Source organism: Manacus candei, unplaced genomic scaffold (genome assembly GCF_025592945.1).
Source record: "Manacus candei isolate 608988 ecotype Guabito, Panama unplaced genomic scaffold, ASM2559294v1 h1tg000014l, whole genome shotgun sequence".
NCBI classification, from domain to species: Eukaryota; Metazoa; Chordata; class Aves; order Passeriformes; family Pipridae; genus Manacus; species Manacus candei.
In genome coordinates, this window is record NW_026138062.1 from 78,752,730 (window position 1) to 78,767,189 (window position 14,460).

Consider the following 14,460-nt stretch of genomic DNA (forward strand, 5'->3'; position numbering starts at 1 on the left):
TCTGCATTTCCTATTTCCTTTTCCTTCTGCTACCGAGTTTGCCTTGGCTCTCACACCATCCACACCTTTTCATTCTTTCTGTTCAGGCAATGAAGTTTATCAAAAGTTCTAAAATGAAATTATTTGACAGGACAGGAATTCAATGTTATATTACAATAGCCACTGTGTGTGTAGGAAAACGCATTGGATTCATCCAATCCACAATATGCTTTGGTTATATTATGAAAGGTAGAAGTAGCAAAGTATACTAGAATCTTATGGTAAGTTGCACAACAGTATCCCACTATCTTATCCTTATCAGTTCACCACCTACCCTGGATTTCAAGTCAATAATTAACCCTCAACACTAAACTAATAATCTGATATACTACAGTAGTCCAACAGACCAGCTTGCTTGCTACGGATACATACAATTTCAATAATGTTTATTTAATATCTCTGTCATTCAATTAAGGTCATACATGTAATCTATATTAGACAAGGCCTATCACTGTAAAGGCTCTAAATTCAATTTCCATAATTTTGATACCTGGAGTAAAGATTAGAGAAGCAACAATAAAGTCAACAGAACCCATTCTGCTCATGCAGGATAAAGCACACAAATCAAGAAATACTTGATTTGTGTGAACAGATTACTTTTCTCTCACCAACTAGCAAGTTCTTTAAATGTGCTCACCAAGAGGGGGAAAAGCACACCTTGCATAGCCTGTCAAACACTGAGTAAGGAGTTAAGTTACAGTTATTTAAAGCTATTACAGCCTTCAAAGCTTCACCTGATTTCCCCTCTGAAGTCTATAGTTTCTCATACCACATGCACAGAAGTAACTACAAGCCCCCTGGTTATGCTCCCCACCTTACTGCATATTAAGGGAACCTTTCCTGAGTTCATCTGTCAAGACCACGATTTTCTCTTCACATCAATTTCCCTCTGGGTTCTTTTATAATTTACAAGTGGATCAGTTGATGAAAGAGTATCAATAGAAATAGCAGGGAAAAAGAAAATCTTAAGCCTAAGCTTTTAGTCTAACAAATGATGCATTCATTGCCAAAGCACATGCACAACACCAATGCCATCTCTACTGTTTTCTAGATGCCTCTTTACATCTTACAGACTATTAGATTTTTACCAGGTGAAAGCTTGTACCCCACTGAATTTTAAGTTTTCTACAATGCCTCTTTTCTTCCAAAGGAAAAAGCAAAGTAGAGCAGGAACATCACCTTGATGAAGTACAGCAAGACCCAGAGAACTCTCAACCATCACTTTTCACTTCCTTCCTACCTTCTCCAGCAGAGCTGCCCATGAAGCATCAAGTCTTGGTCAGACTATTCTGCACAAAGCCTTAGAAAGCCAGAGGAGTAATTCACAAGCTGTAGAGAATGGAGTACTTTCTTTGCTTTGACATTTGAGAATCAAAAACTTCAGCAACACAGACTGGGAAAGCTAATCTACTACAGATAGATTTTAAAAAAACCAAAACCAAACCAAACCAACAAAAAAACCCCACAAAAAACACAAACAAAAACAAACAAACAAAACACCCACACACAACACCCCATACCTCCACAAAAACCAAAAACTTTCTGGATATTTAAAAAATACATACCCAGAAAAAATTGCATTGAAGTACACCATTACAAAGTATGAAAGACATTACAAGGCAGACACAAATTGCTGTTTATTCCTACTTTTCTGTTACAGTTTCTCTGCCACAAGAACTGTGGTCCTTAAAAAAAAAAAACCCAACAAAAAAAAACCAAAAAAACCCCCCAAAAAAACAACCTTATCCTTATTTTTCTGGTAAACATAACTTATATGCTTTTGCATGACCAGAAACACCAGAGCTGGGGTTTGGAGCCATCATACCAAAATCATGTTTCTCTGTGCCAGAAGGAAGCAAGTGTCAGCTTCCAACCACTCCAGTAAGGTGGTAAAAAAGTTGATTTAGGGATTTCAAGGCTCTATGCCATTGTTTCTCTGATATAAACGTGTCTGATCTTGCCCTAACTAGCAACACTCACTGGAAATATCAGAAGTAATGTTACAAAAAAAAAATTCCCTACAAACACCAAAAACACAGCACAAGCCATTTCTAGTCTTTATTCTCCTGCTGCTCCTTCAACCCTTTGCCATCTCTATGGAAATTTATGGAATACCAAGTGATAAAACATCTACCCACTCACCTCAACAACATCTGTGCATTGTGTCTGTATTAAACACTAACAGACATGACTGTAAGCACCACGTGTCTGACACCTATGGTGGAGTAACACTAACAGAATGAATGCCAGAAAAGGTTCCAGAGGCTCTTTGACAAAACCCCGGATTTCTTACAGTTGCCTTACAGGCAACCCACTGAGCCTAGGAAAGAGAATCAAGATAAACTTAGAAAACAGAATAAAGTGACAGCATAAAAGAATCTTGACTGTCTTAGCACATCTGTTCTTTTGAACAAGCAAGGACTGGATAGACAAACCTTAGTTTGGAAAAAAGATGCAGAAAAAATACAAAAGTCGCCACAGTTCACTACTATCCCATTGCTTTTCTTCATGCAGACTAAACATGGCTTGTATTAGACAAATGTCATGAAGCATTTAAAGAAAACCCATCTGCGGAGAAACTTCAGTGGCATTTTTACAGTTATTTAAACAAGCAATTACATATATGCCCTGCTGACAAAAGAGTCAACACCACCAAGAACAGCCTCTGAAACTGATAACCTACAGTGATCAGTGGAGCCAAAAATCTGCAGTTCAATCAGCTTCCTCTTGGTAAAATCCACAAGTTGCACAAGTGTGATGTCAAACCTTGTACTTCAGTCACACCCAGCACCCTCTGTGGGACTTAGGCAAGCCTACCTAGAAGCAGTCTCTAACCTTTCCAAATGTGAAGACTGTTGTTCTAAAACCAGGCTTACATTAGAAATGCTTGTCAATGTATTAGCAAACACTACTGGTGAGCAAAATAATTTTGCTGCCAAAGTCCTCAGTGGAGATGCCATTACATGAAGGTATTCATCACTACAGGTTTTGTCTGGGTTGGACTGGGCACCAGCAACAATTTGTATTATTGTATTTGTAAGCATGCTCTTGCACCTACAAACTGTATCCTCTGCTATATTGGCAACATATTTCTGTGGACTTTCTACTTCAATACCTCCCTTTTTTGTTTCCTTGTCAAAGAACGCAATGATTTTCCAACTTACATCCCAGAGCTGACTACACATTTTTGAGAAATCACTGTTAAAATTGAACAACAATAACTGACAGGTAGTGGGTTTGCAGCAAACTACACTTATCTCCACTGCATAAGGACCAACAAGCTGATCAGAGGGATATCTGGGGAAAAAAAAAAATCTTAGCTTGACAGACTTGGCATTTCCTACCTCTGCAGTGCTTGGGAGATGTTTCTGTCAGAAGTCATTATGGTCAAAGTGGTTCACAATGACACTTAATGGACATAACTGCCACTCACAGCTACCTCCATTTTAAGTTGGAAACCACCCAGAGTGAACCACAACACTGCTGAAAGCTCAATCTGATGTGTACTTCTAGGGCAATACATTATTTAAGATATTAGGGAAGGTCATGTCTTACTTCTTGTCCTGCAACTCAAAGGTTCACATCTCAGATGAAGTATTTGCTTCTGCTGTTAAAGAAAGTGTGTTTATGCAGTCGTTTATACTTCTTACTGCCAGGCAAAAAGCCAAATCACTTGGCCAAAATACAGCATGGCTGATAGTCCCACTCAAAGACATCGCTTGTTATCTTATAATACTCAGTCCATAACTTCATGGTCCAGAAGAGATCCTATTCAGAAGGCAGAGACACTTTAATCCAGTCATTGTTATTGTGCAGTAACAACATTCCTGGTTTACTGGCTGTGCTAAAATAGTTGACATCCAAGTCAGGTCCAAACTTGATAAATTTTCAAGTGAGAATATTCATTAGTTCTATTTAGGTACCTTATCTTTTTAGTAAAGCTTTTCACATCCTTCCAGAATTCACAAGCTGTAGTTGAAAGACACACTTAAAATGAAAGTGCCCTGAATTTTACTCATCTGGAACCTGCAGACACCTTCTACTAGTTAAAGGTGTAAAAGATTAGATTAACTTCTGCACTATGAATGCTACTTTTTCATCCTGTTATCAGTTCATGGAAACAGCAGCAGATTGCTTTCCTCAATTGAAAACGTGTATTTTTGAAGAGTCAGATTTATGGATTGATTTATTGATTTCACTGCAATTAAGAACTTTATCATCATCAAGGAAAATTAAGCAGTTTATGTTTAAACAATCCATGCTTGAAATCTGTACCAGGAGCCTTGCAGAAGAGGAGCTGGTGACATCTGCTGTGTTTGGCACTTAGGGATTGAGGAGGTTGAAGGTTAGAGCCTGAGTAGCCAGTCCCTGCCTGGGAAGTGGCTGAAGGGCCAGGCTGAGGACAAAATGAATTTTAAATTAGCTTATGTGCCATCTTCAGTCTTATGTGCCATGCTCAGACCTGTCTCTGGAAAAAAATACCTTCAAATCAGAGAAATGACGAGTTCACATTGCAAATCAGCATTCATTGTATGGCAAATTCTGGGGATAGAAGGGCAGAATTTATATACAAGTAACACAGCTAAATTTCCCCACATAATGTCAGTACATGGCAATATTACTCCACAGATTAAGTCTGGTAGTTAAACTTCTCCCCAAGTCTTACCCTCCTGCAAACTTGAACTTTTCAACCCTGGTCTACACCTCAGCAACATGAAAAAAAAAACCATATTTAATACAATACATTTTTAGACATTGATTTAATCCAAGGCCCCTTTCTCAAAAGAAATAAATAAAACCCAGCATCATGCCACAGTTAATATTGTTTAGAACTTTTGAGGAAAGTTCTACATAAACCTACCATCAACTATGTGGCAGCTAAAACTGAGGGCACAGGAGGGGGATGAAGGGGTACTCTTCAGCTTTGAGATGTTAATTTACAATGTTTAAGTGAAGTAATAAATAATCTGATTTATGAACTCATACATTTTGTTATTTTAGCACAAGTAAGTAGCAACCAGAAAAAGCTTTTCTGTCCAGAATTTTTTGATGATACCAAGAAAATGCAAAGAAGTTCAGCAAATAAATCTAAATGCTAACATGTCTTATTTAAAAATTTTTGTCTTAAAGAACTAATCACTATAATCACATTCAAATTACACTGCAATAGCAAGCAAATTTTTAATAGTAGTGCTGCTATTTAAAGAAAAGACTGTTAGGAACCTATTTTTTCCCCCTTAAATGCCTTCCAATTGTTGTAAACAGGATTAAAATAGAGCATCAATATTTTGAAAAAACCTTCCAGATGTTTATAAAATTAAGCATTAAAGAACTCTTGTTAGAAAATTCATATCAAATATGCTATAGATTAAATCAATAAGTTCTATAAACCATAGCTAAACTTGCCAGTGAACTCCAGTGGAAGTTGGATTTATACACAGGTTAGCCAAAAACTCCTCCAAAAAAAAGTCTGTGTGTGTACATACACTTATGCATTAAGTATGTAAAGTGCAATTAATAAAGATATTTTTATGGCCTTTTGGGGAGAATACACGGAAAGCTGTACAGCAAGCAAAGGAAAAGCCAGTTTTCACACTCATATCAAAAACTTCAGACCACTGAAAGCTGAGAGACAACTACCTTGAATTTTGCACAGACTAAAAAGAGTTTTAGAGATACCCTTCCCTGTTCCCTTTTTTTGTAAGGGGGAGATGTGGGAGGGGTTGCATGTGCCGGCAGGGCAGGGAGGAGACCTTTGTGATACTGTTACCAGTACCGAACTCCTGCCTTAATCGACCTTTTTAAGCCCTTTATCAGTTTAGCCTTTTCCCCTCACTGCCTTACAAAGCAGCAGTAACGCCTTTTTTGATTTCCTTTCTCCAAGAAAGGGAAAAAGCTGCTTAGACAAGGGACACAGCCCGAAGTGTGTAACCCAAATGCTGGGCTTTGCTCAAGCGTCTCTCCCATCACTTCGGAGTTTGCCAATGGAGAGGTTATTTCTCCACTTGTGCTACATGCTGAGAGTAGTTCAGCATCCCACAAGCACCTTCTGTTGTTCAAAACAATTGCTAACCGGCTCCAAGAATGTAGCCAAGGGCTGAAGAAAGTCAGAAGCACAGGGACAAGGAGCACCCCAACTAAAAAGAGCATGGGCAAATCGGTACAACTATTTAAGCCTCCTAAACGTTCCCCAAAAGGGAGAAGCACCATGCTGCTTGCAAGATGAAAGATTTAAAGATATTCCTACACCTTTTTGCTGTGGAGTTTTTTTTAAGCTGTATTTTTCTAAATAATATCCTCTTTAAGCGAGAATAAAAAATTTACAGAGCATATCTGATCCCTGTAGAAAGAAATGAAAATGAAAACCCTGTACCAACAGACTGTGCTTCACTGGAAAACCTCACACACACGTTCACAAATCCATGCCAGTGGCAGAACTGGACACATACTGTTTACCCTCCAAAAGTGAAATATATTATTAAAAACAATATCCATCTATTCAACTTGAAAGATATGGTTATCCGTGAGCTTTCCAAAGATTAAGTTGAAGCTTGGGAGTTCGTGTCAGCTGAGAGAGAGGATTCATTTGTTCAGACAGCAGATTTGAATCACCTGGCTCATTCAGCATGAAGAAGCTTTACCCAGTCCTCCACTGCTTCAACATTCTCAAAAAAAGCTGTAGTCTTTACAACCCAGAAGTTGTAAAGTTTGTCTTTTTTCAGCTCTGGTCCTTCCCTCTTACCAAGGAGGGATTTTCCCCCATTTCTTCTAGGGATGTTTAGGGTTTTTGGGGGCAATTGTAGAAGGGTGGGACAGAGGAGGTAACATAAGACGACAAATCTCAGCAAAATACAAACTGAGGAAGTACTCGAGAACTGACACAAAGTATTTGCCTGAGGTCTTACCTTGATGTACAAAGTATGTAAATTTTTCTCTAATTTCTACTTCTCAGAAAGGTAGATTTTAGCTCTAAGCTCTGGAGAGCCCCTGCACCAGGCTCCTGTCCCAGAGCATCACATCTACTCTTTCACAAATGCTTCCATGGAGTCATTGCCACCGTTTGTGTAACAATACAGACCTATTTACATGCTGCCCAAATTTCCTCAAAAAAGCTGGCAACTAAATAGAAATATCAAGTGTTGCATACTGCTTAAGCTTCAACAACCTCCTAAAGAAGTAGGATTTGTCAGGAAGAGCTGTTTATTCCAGACAAATTAAACCTTTCTGAAAGGATCAAAAGATTCATCATTTCTTATGATGGAAATTGAAGTTTTTTTTCTTAGAATGAAAAGCACCCACAAACTCACAGCTTACCAATCCTATCAAACCAGGCACATTTACACTGTGGATGTATACTACAAAAGGTATCAAACAATTATGTTAACTGTTAACAGGTATCTAACAATGACAAAAAAATGTAACAGACTTGCTAGCATACAAGCAGGGATGTCCAAGGAAGGGCCTTTTAGACAGCATAAAATACACAAGGTATCTGCTTAAGCCTGACACATAAGAGAGAATTTATTAAACTCTGGTTTTTTGCTGGGATAGCAGGTACGGTACAATCAGGATGCCCCCTAAAGCTGCTAAAATGAGCTGCTGACTCCTATGTTCATGCAGTGAATACATTCTAGATGGGCAATTACCAAACAGTTGTAGTAGTGCAGTGTGTTTTCATTTAAAATACACAGTAACTCAGCATGATTTTAATAGGAGTCTTTCAGACAATTCCCCCTGGCCCTCCTGCCTTTCCTCCAAATCATCTTATCAAAAGGGTATACGACCAGAAGTTTGGATCTGATGATGACAAGGCATTCACATGTGACCATATGGAATGCCTGGAAGCACATATTCTGTACATAAATGTAGCCTGCCTAGCAGGGACACATCAAGAAAAAAGGTTCAAAACACAAGTCTGACCTGCACACACAGTTGGCACACAGTTCAGTCACCATCTAATACATTGTTTTCTCAAAAAAAAAAAAAAAGAAAAATCCCCACACTAACTGTAATAAACTACCTACATCTGTGATGAGCACTACAAGTTTATTTTTCACTTGACCCAAAACAGTGTCTTCTGAAGAGCCTTCTCTAGCAGCTCCCTCTTGAAGAGGAGGATGAGAACAAGTGAAGATCAGACTCTAAAACACTGCCTATGTGATAAAGAAAGTCTCGAGTTTCTATAAGTTTTTGAATAGGAGTTTATTACATGGTAAAAGCAAGCAGCCAGTTGGGTGACAGAAATGGAGACAAGTTTCCCAAATCTGCACACCTACTACAGGGTACATTTGGCATTTATCTTAGCTACTTCATGCATATTAATTATATCATATACATTTTACAGTTTTTTGCTAAGAACTTAATATCTGGGTTTTCTTACAGGTAAAGCTAAAGGGTTATCTCTACAACCAGTCATAATTCATGCATTCTTAGACAAACAGGCACCTAAAGATTTAAAGTTCCACCATATTTTATTCTTAGGATAGTGGGGAGGTTTAGGGCCCCTTGACCTTGTAAGGGTCTGTTTTATTTCTTTATGGGGTGTAATTAAGTTTTACAATCCGTTTGTTTTATTTTGATGTAATCACCCATTTGTTTCACAAATCACAATTATTTATCACAGCCCAGAAATAGAGAACTGATTCTCTTCAAGTCACACAGATTTGCAGCCACCCTTCAAGATCAATGAAGTCTCTTTGTTGGTTTATCCACATTTCTAGAGGTCTTTTCTTGACAAAAAAGGTGGGGTATGGTTTTGAATGGAAGGAGTTAAAGAAGAAACACTAATAAGCTTGAAGTCCACACTCTGCTAAAGTATTACTTTGGCAGGATTCCTCCACTTTTCTATTCCTACCATAAAGGATATCATCTTTAGTTTGGCCTATCATACCAGCACCATTTGTAAGTGGGGAATTCAGATCCCAACTGCGCTTTAAAGACTGTGGAACACACAAATCACTCAATGAATGCAAGACCAGTTCATATAACAAGGACCAAAACTCACATTTCCCATTCCACGAACTATACACATCACAGTTAATTTGGTGTGACTGAACATCCCTCAATTCCTTTTGTAGAAACAGGCTACATTTTTTTTAAACTTGGCATAACCTTTCACCAGCAGTACTCCTACTCTGGAGAGAATAAGTCCACCCTTACTGGAACTTCATGCTCTACTCTGAAATTATTTTCTCTATCACTAAGCACAAGGGCAGACATACCAGCAGTAAGAGAGGCAGCACAGTGAGGATACAAGGGAACCAAAGTACACCATGCCTGAACAACAGCTCCAAAAAAAAAAAAAAAAAAGAAACAGGAGGGTGTCAAGCATAAAGCATTAGAGCTACCTCCACATTCAAGGAACACCAGTCAACAGAATCAGTAAGTAACTGTCAGTGAGGCTTTTTTTGTTGTTGTTTTCAGTATATCAGGAGCATAGGTTAAAATAAGTTTAGCACTAGAAATATCCAAGATTAACGGAACGATTTCAACATGTTCACACAAGGGAACTAATTGACTTGAGTTCTTTCATGGGTCCTCAGACATCTATTTTGTCAAGGGCCTAACCTAACACTGAATGGCAAATAATGTCCAGACAACATTCACTGGTAAGGTGCTTCCAAGAGCAGCATCTCAGAGGCCTATTCTTTGCAGTATGGCCAGGAATCATCCCCAATAACTGGCCTTCAACTTCTTAACAGGAGTTGCTGTAAGAATATCAAACAGTCAGATACTTGGGGAAGAGGGAGTCATATTCTACAAAGAAACTATTTTTTGCTGAATAATTTTTTTTTCCAGATGAAAACTCATGTTTTAAACATTTTAAACCTGATCTTGTTGCACTTGACACTTTGCCTCGAGACATTATTTTCTTTTTAACCTAATGAATAACTGTATGAAGCAAAGTTTCAGAAGTACATAGCAAACGGAAGCATGAGTGAGAGGTTTTAGATCTCTGACACTGCACAAGTGAAAAGGAGCTTCTTTTGTGGGAGACAGAAGATGAAGGAACTGCTAAGATTAGAAGGCATAGTGGGAGTAAATAAAAGGTAACAGGGAGGCTGGGAAGAAATAAGTGTCTATATATAAATACAGAAATTGAACAGAGGGGGAAAAAAGTACCTTACTGAGATAGGATGACAATTTAAGACAGTCCTCCATAATAAGAATGCCTTCTTTACAGTTTTGAAGTAGTAAAGAAACATGCATAAATACCTGGCTTTAAAGTATTCAGCAAGACAAAGCTTTTTGTCGCTATTACAGCGAGATAGCAATCAGGTTCCTGGTCACAGAATATAACATTTTAAAATTCCAGGCAAATTCTCAGAGCCCATCCAACAAGCTCAGACATGCTAACACCACATAACAGAGCTGAGGGGGCTTCAACTCTTTTTTGCAGACAGTACTAAGTTTTAATTTGTATACAGAGGCAACTGCTTCGCTAACAAAATACAATACCTACATCTTAATATTTTGCTGCCTTTTTATAAAGTAGGCAGCTATTAAGACTATTGGCAACTTGAATCTTTTGATGAGGGCTACACTCAGACACACATACACTAGATGTACATTGGCCTACGTAACTACTTCCTCACAGACTTAAAAGTTAAGGTCATCAGTGATGTAGTCAGCTGTGCTTGTCAGGGTTAGCAACCAGAATGCACATGAGCATTCTAGAGAGTACCATAATGCAGGATATATTCCAATAAATTGTCAGGGTTCTAGAACCAACAGAAGTCTACTGAACTTACAAGATGACACCAAAACCAATAAAAACACAGCAACATATATGACATTGTTTTTCATAAACATTTAGTTCTGCACACCCAATACAATGGTCTGTATGAGACAAAACAGAAAAGGAAAATCCAGTTTTTCCCAGTTGATAGCTTGGTTCCCTACACTGATGCTACATAGTGGTTGTGTTCATTTGTGACAGATCACACGCCAGTCCTTCTCCCCTCCCCATCTTCATCTAAAACTAGGATTCCAGCTGTGTCATTCTTCAACTCCATTCTCAAACTTGCTAGAGCCCAACAGCTGCCTTCCTACTCAGCCCTATCAAACCCAACCCGACACCTCTTCATCTTCAATACCTCAGTCAAGTACCCACCACTCTGCTCCCTTAAAATAGACAAAAAAAATACAGAACCATAAAGCAGCATTAATCTGATATTAAGCACACACACAATGAGAGATAGAACTGGAAGAATAGAAAGTACTTCCCTTTTGTAAGAGTGGAGGGATGTAAGAACAATACTAGAAACCTCTGAACCAAATGACAGACATCTTGGTAATTCATACAGCTACAAAAGCCACTGAGTAGATGTTCCTGTCTTCACCAACACTTCAGAAGCAATGGAACCTTCTCTCTTTCAATCCATACATATGATCAAGCACTATGGGAAGCATTTTATCTAACTGAACAAATCGGTGTTGTTTGAAGATAAAGACTGAAGCTATGTATTGGTAAAATTTTTCTTACCTATTCTATAAATTGAACTACTCAAAAAAAGCTTTCACCGAGGACTACATAGTCAGGAGATTAGAGGCAGTTGCAGGGACTGGTAAAATATCATAAGCCATGCACATTGTTATAGTAGAAAATTCTAATGGGCAGCACTTTCTAACACCAGTTTGTAATTCCATAAAATGCAATTACACCACAGGCATTAATGGCTTTAATTGAACCAATTATGCTCTAAGAGGTAAAAGACTAAAAATACATACTAAATTATACAAAGTCTTTAGTATAAATAACACTTGGGAGTTAACAAAATACTTGTGGGGAGACATATCACAGATGGTCAAACAATGTAGCACAGTGATATCCTACACAAACACTATCACTTGGCGATTTTTGCTTGTTCGTTTGTTTTAAGTAGATTCTTGTTTAGAGTTCTGAATAGTGTGTATTTGGGTCAAGGCTGAATGTTTCACTATTTATACATCGATTTTCTCCTTCCCCAGAGAAAATGTTCCCTCCTCAACTCAGGGTCAAATTCAGACATTTGGAGAGAGGAAAAATTACGGATTTCTATTTTCCCCATGAACACCATTTGCAATAACATGCCCAGGCATGACAAAGTATTGAAAAGGGAATGTGACCAGAGGTCTCTTTCTTCCTAGTAGTCCCTCATTTAACTATGTCAGTCCATACTCCATAACTAGGTCCTACCATCACATCTTAGGTATTATATCTTTAGAGAAGCCCTTTGTTCCCATCAAAGCACTCATTCAGTGTTTCTCAAGGCTTTATGAAAAAGAGAGAAAACAGTCAGCTGCCTAAAGCGATAAGTTACACTTTAAGAGAAGTTAAAGGCAACAGTCCTTGAAAGTCAAAGGAAAATTTTCAAAACTTGAGGCAACATCATGATTCATTTCATCATGAATCTGGCAACTCTCAAGGTGAATCAGTATAATCATACTACTGCTGATGTGACTAAGGTCTGTTCATCCTTCAGCAATCCCCTTCCTCCAACAAAAAGGAATAACAAAACAAGGCTCAAAGATGTCATAAAGACATGGTCACCATCCTGAGGGTGAAGGAGCACAGTACAGGGCAGGAGAGGCAGATGTGAACCTCAGGAGGAGAGGCCTGCACTTCTCAAGGCATAGACAGGCAAGGACACACCATGGTCTCTGTATAAAGGCAGCTTCTTATTCCTGGCCTGTCTTCTCCTACGTCTGGCACACAGGTAGGGCCCCAGGGATGGGTTTCCTCAGATTAGGTATGAAAAAGCAGGAGGAGGCATGGGTTGCTGATATCTATCTATAATTTTAACTAAAGGGACAGGTGGGGGGAGTGCCTAAAGAAAAGAATAAGCCAGGCTGTATTCCAAAGTACAAAGGGGGAAAAAGATTAGAAGCAACAAAGTTGCAGCAAGGGAAGTTACAGTATTTAAAAAAAGAATTTTTCACAGTGAGTGTAGCCAAACACAGGGAGAGGCTGCCCAAGGAAGCACACCCCCTGAGACACAGCACAAACCAACAAGGTCCTGAGCAATCCAATCCAACAACAGAAATGGCCTGGCTTTGGCTGTGAGAATAAACCATCACCATCAAGTTAGCTGTGCATTATATAATAGCCAGGCACACACAGCTATAAAGTTTTCCACTAACAATAACAGGCCATGCTAATACAGTGCTATGGATAGAAGAGTAGAAAGACTCAAGCCTAAAGGGCAAGTCAGCAACTCGCTGATGTCACTGCCAAAAATAAACCCCAAGTCTTTTATTTTCCTCTCACTTCTACAGAAGAACTGTTACTGAGCAAGACAAAGGGAGGACGATTTCACATGTTTCTGCACAAGGCATAATACAAGGATCTTCACAGACAAGTGTTTAAAAAGCTTTGATTCTCAAGCATCCTTAATCCTCTGTCAGTCAATCAACTCTTAACACCCAATTGCTCGACAGCACAGAGCATATTCCTGGTTGCTTCACCACAGCCTTTTCCTACACCATGTATGGTGTAGGAAACCAGATCCATGGAGTTACTTCACAACAGTCCCAAACCACAGCAATGGGTCACACAACCAACAGTCAAACACATCAAGACCCTTCAGCCTGGAATAAAGAGCATGTAGCATCACATTGCTCAGGATTTCATGGACATTTTCACAGAGTTGTGCAGGGCTGTTCACCACCTCCCCCAGCACAGGAACTGGACGTAAATAAGAAAGTCTCACATACTGAAGGCCCCAAAGAACTGGCTCCTCACACAAGCATCAATTAGGCTGCAGAACTCCTTTCTCCTGGGCACTCTTGATGAAAGGCCTCCAGATAAAAAACACCTGAAGCTATTAAATACAGACTGAATCACAATTCATAGCACCTGGAATGAGCATTGCATGGAGACACCAGCAGGTATTTTCCTGTGCTTACAACTCCTTCTCCTTGGCACTCTCTACCATCCACAAGATGCACTACTTGTTTGAGCTTAGAACAAGACATCTAATTTACCACAGGTTGCCACAAAAGTTTTCCCTAATGTTTTTAAACATTACACATTTCCACAATATTTCTATGGCAAGGGACCAGTTGGAAGTTCAGAAGCCAGAAAGTGACAAGATACAGACAGGACCAGTTCAGTGCTCAAGGTGTACAAACCTGAGAAGTACACAAACATTTTGCAAACTCACTCTGTTCAGTACAGCTACCCTCTCCTCAGAAACACAAATATCATTATCCACAATCACTTAGATGGTAGGTACATTTGGGAAGCCCAACTGTTTTAATGAGTGGTTTTATTAAGAGCCAGACCTGTCCACTTATTAATTCCTGCACCCTGGCACCCCACTGAAAGAATTAGGTGTTTTACAACACTGCATGCGTGACTAGAAGCTTGTCAGGAACCATTGTTTAAAACACTCAGTTGTTCTGCCATTAAGAGATTACTACATACACTGCAAGTCAGCC

General features: G+C 39.0%; 1 protein-coding gene across 2 annotated transcripts in view; it reads right to left on the bottom strand.

Annotated features, from left to right (window-relative positions):
* GBE1 (1,4-alpha-glucan branching enzyme 1) overlaps positions 1 to 14,460 on the bottom strand; it is a 144,927-nt gene that overhangs the window by 128,772 nt on the left and 1,695 nt on the right. The window lies entirely within an intron of this gene.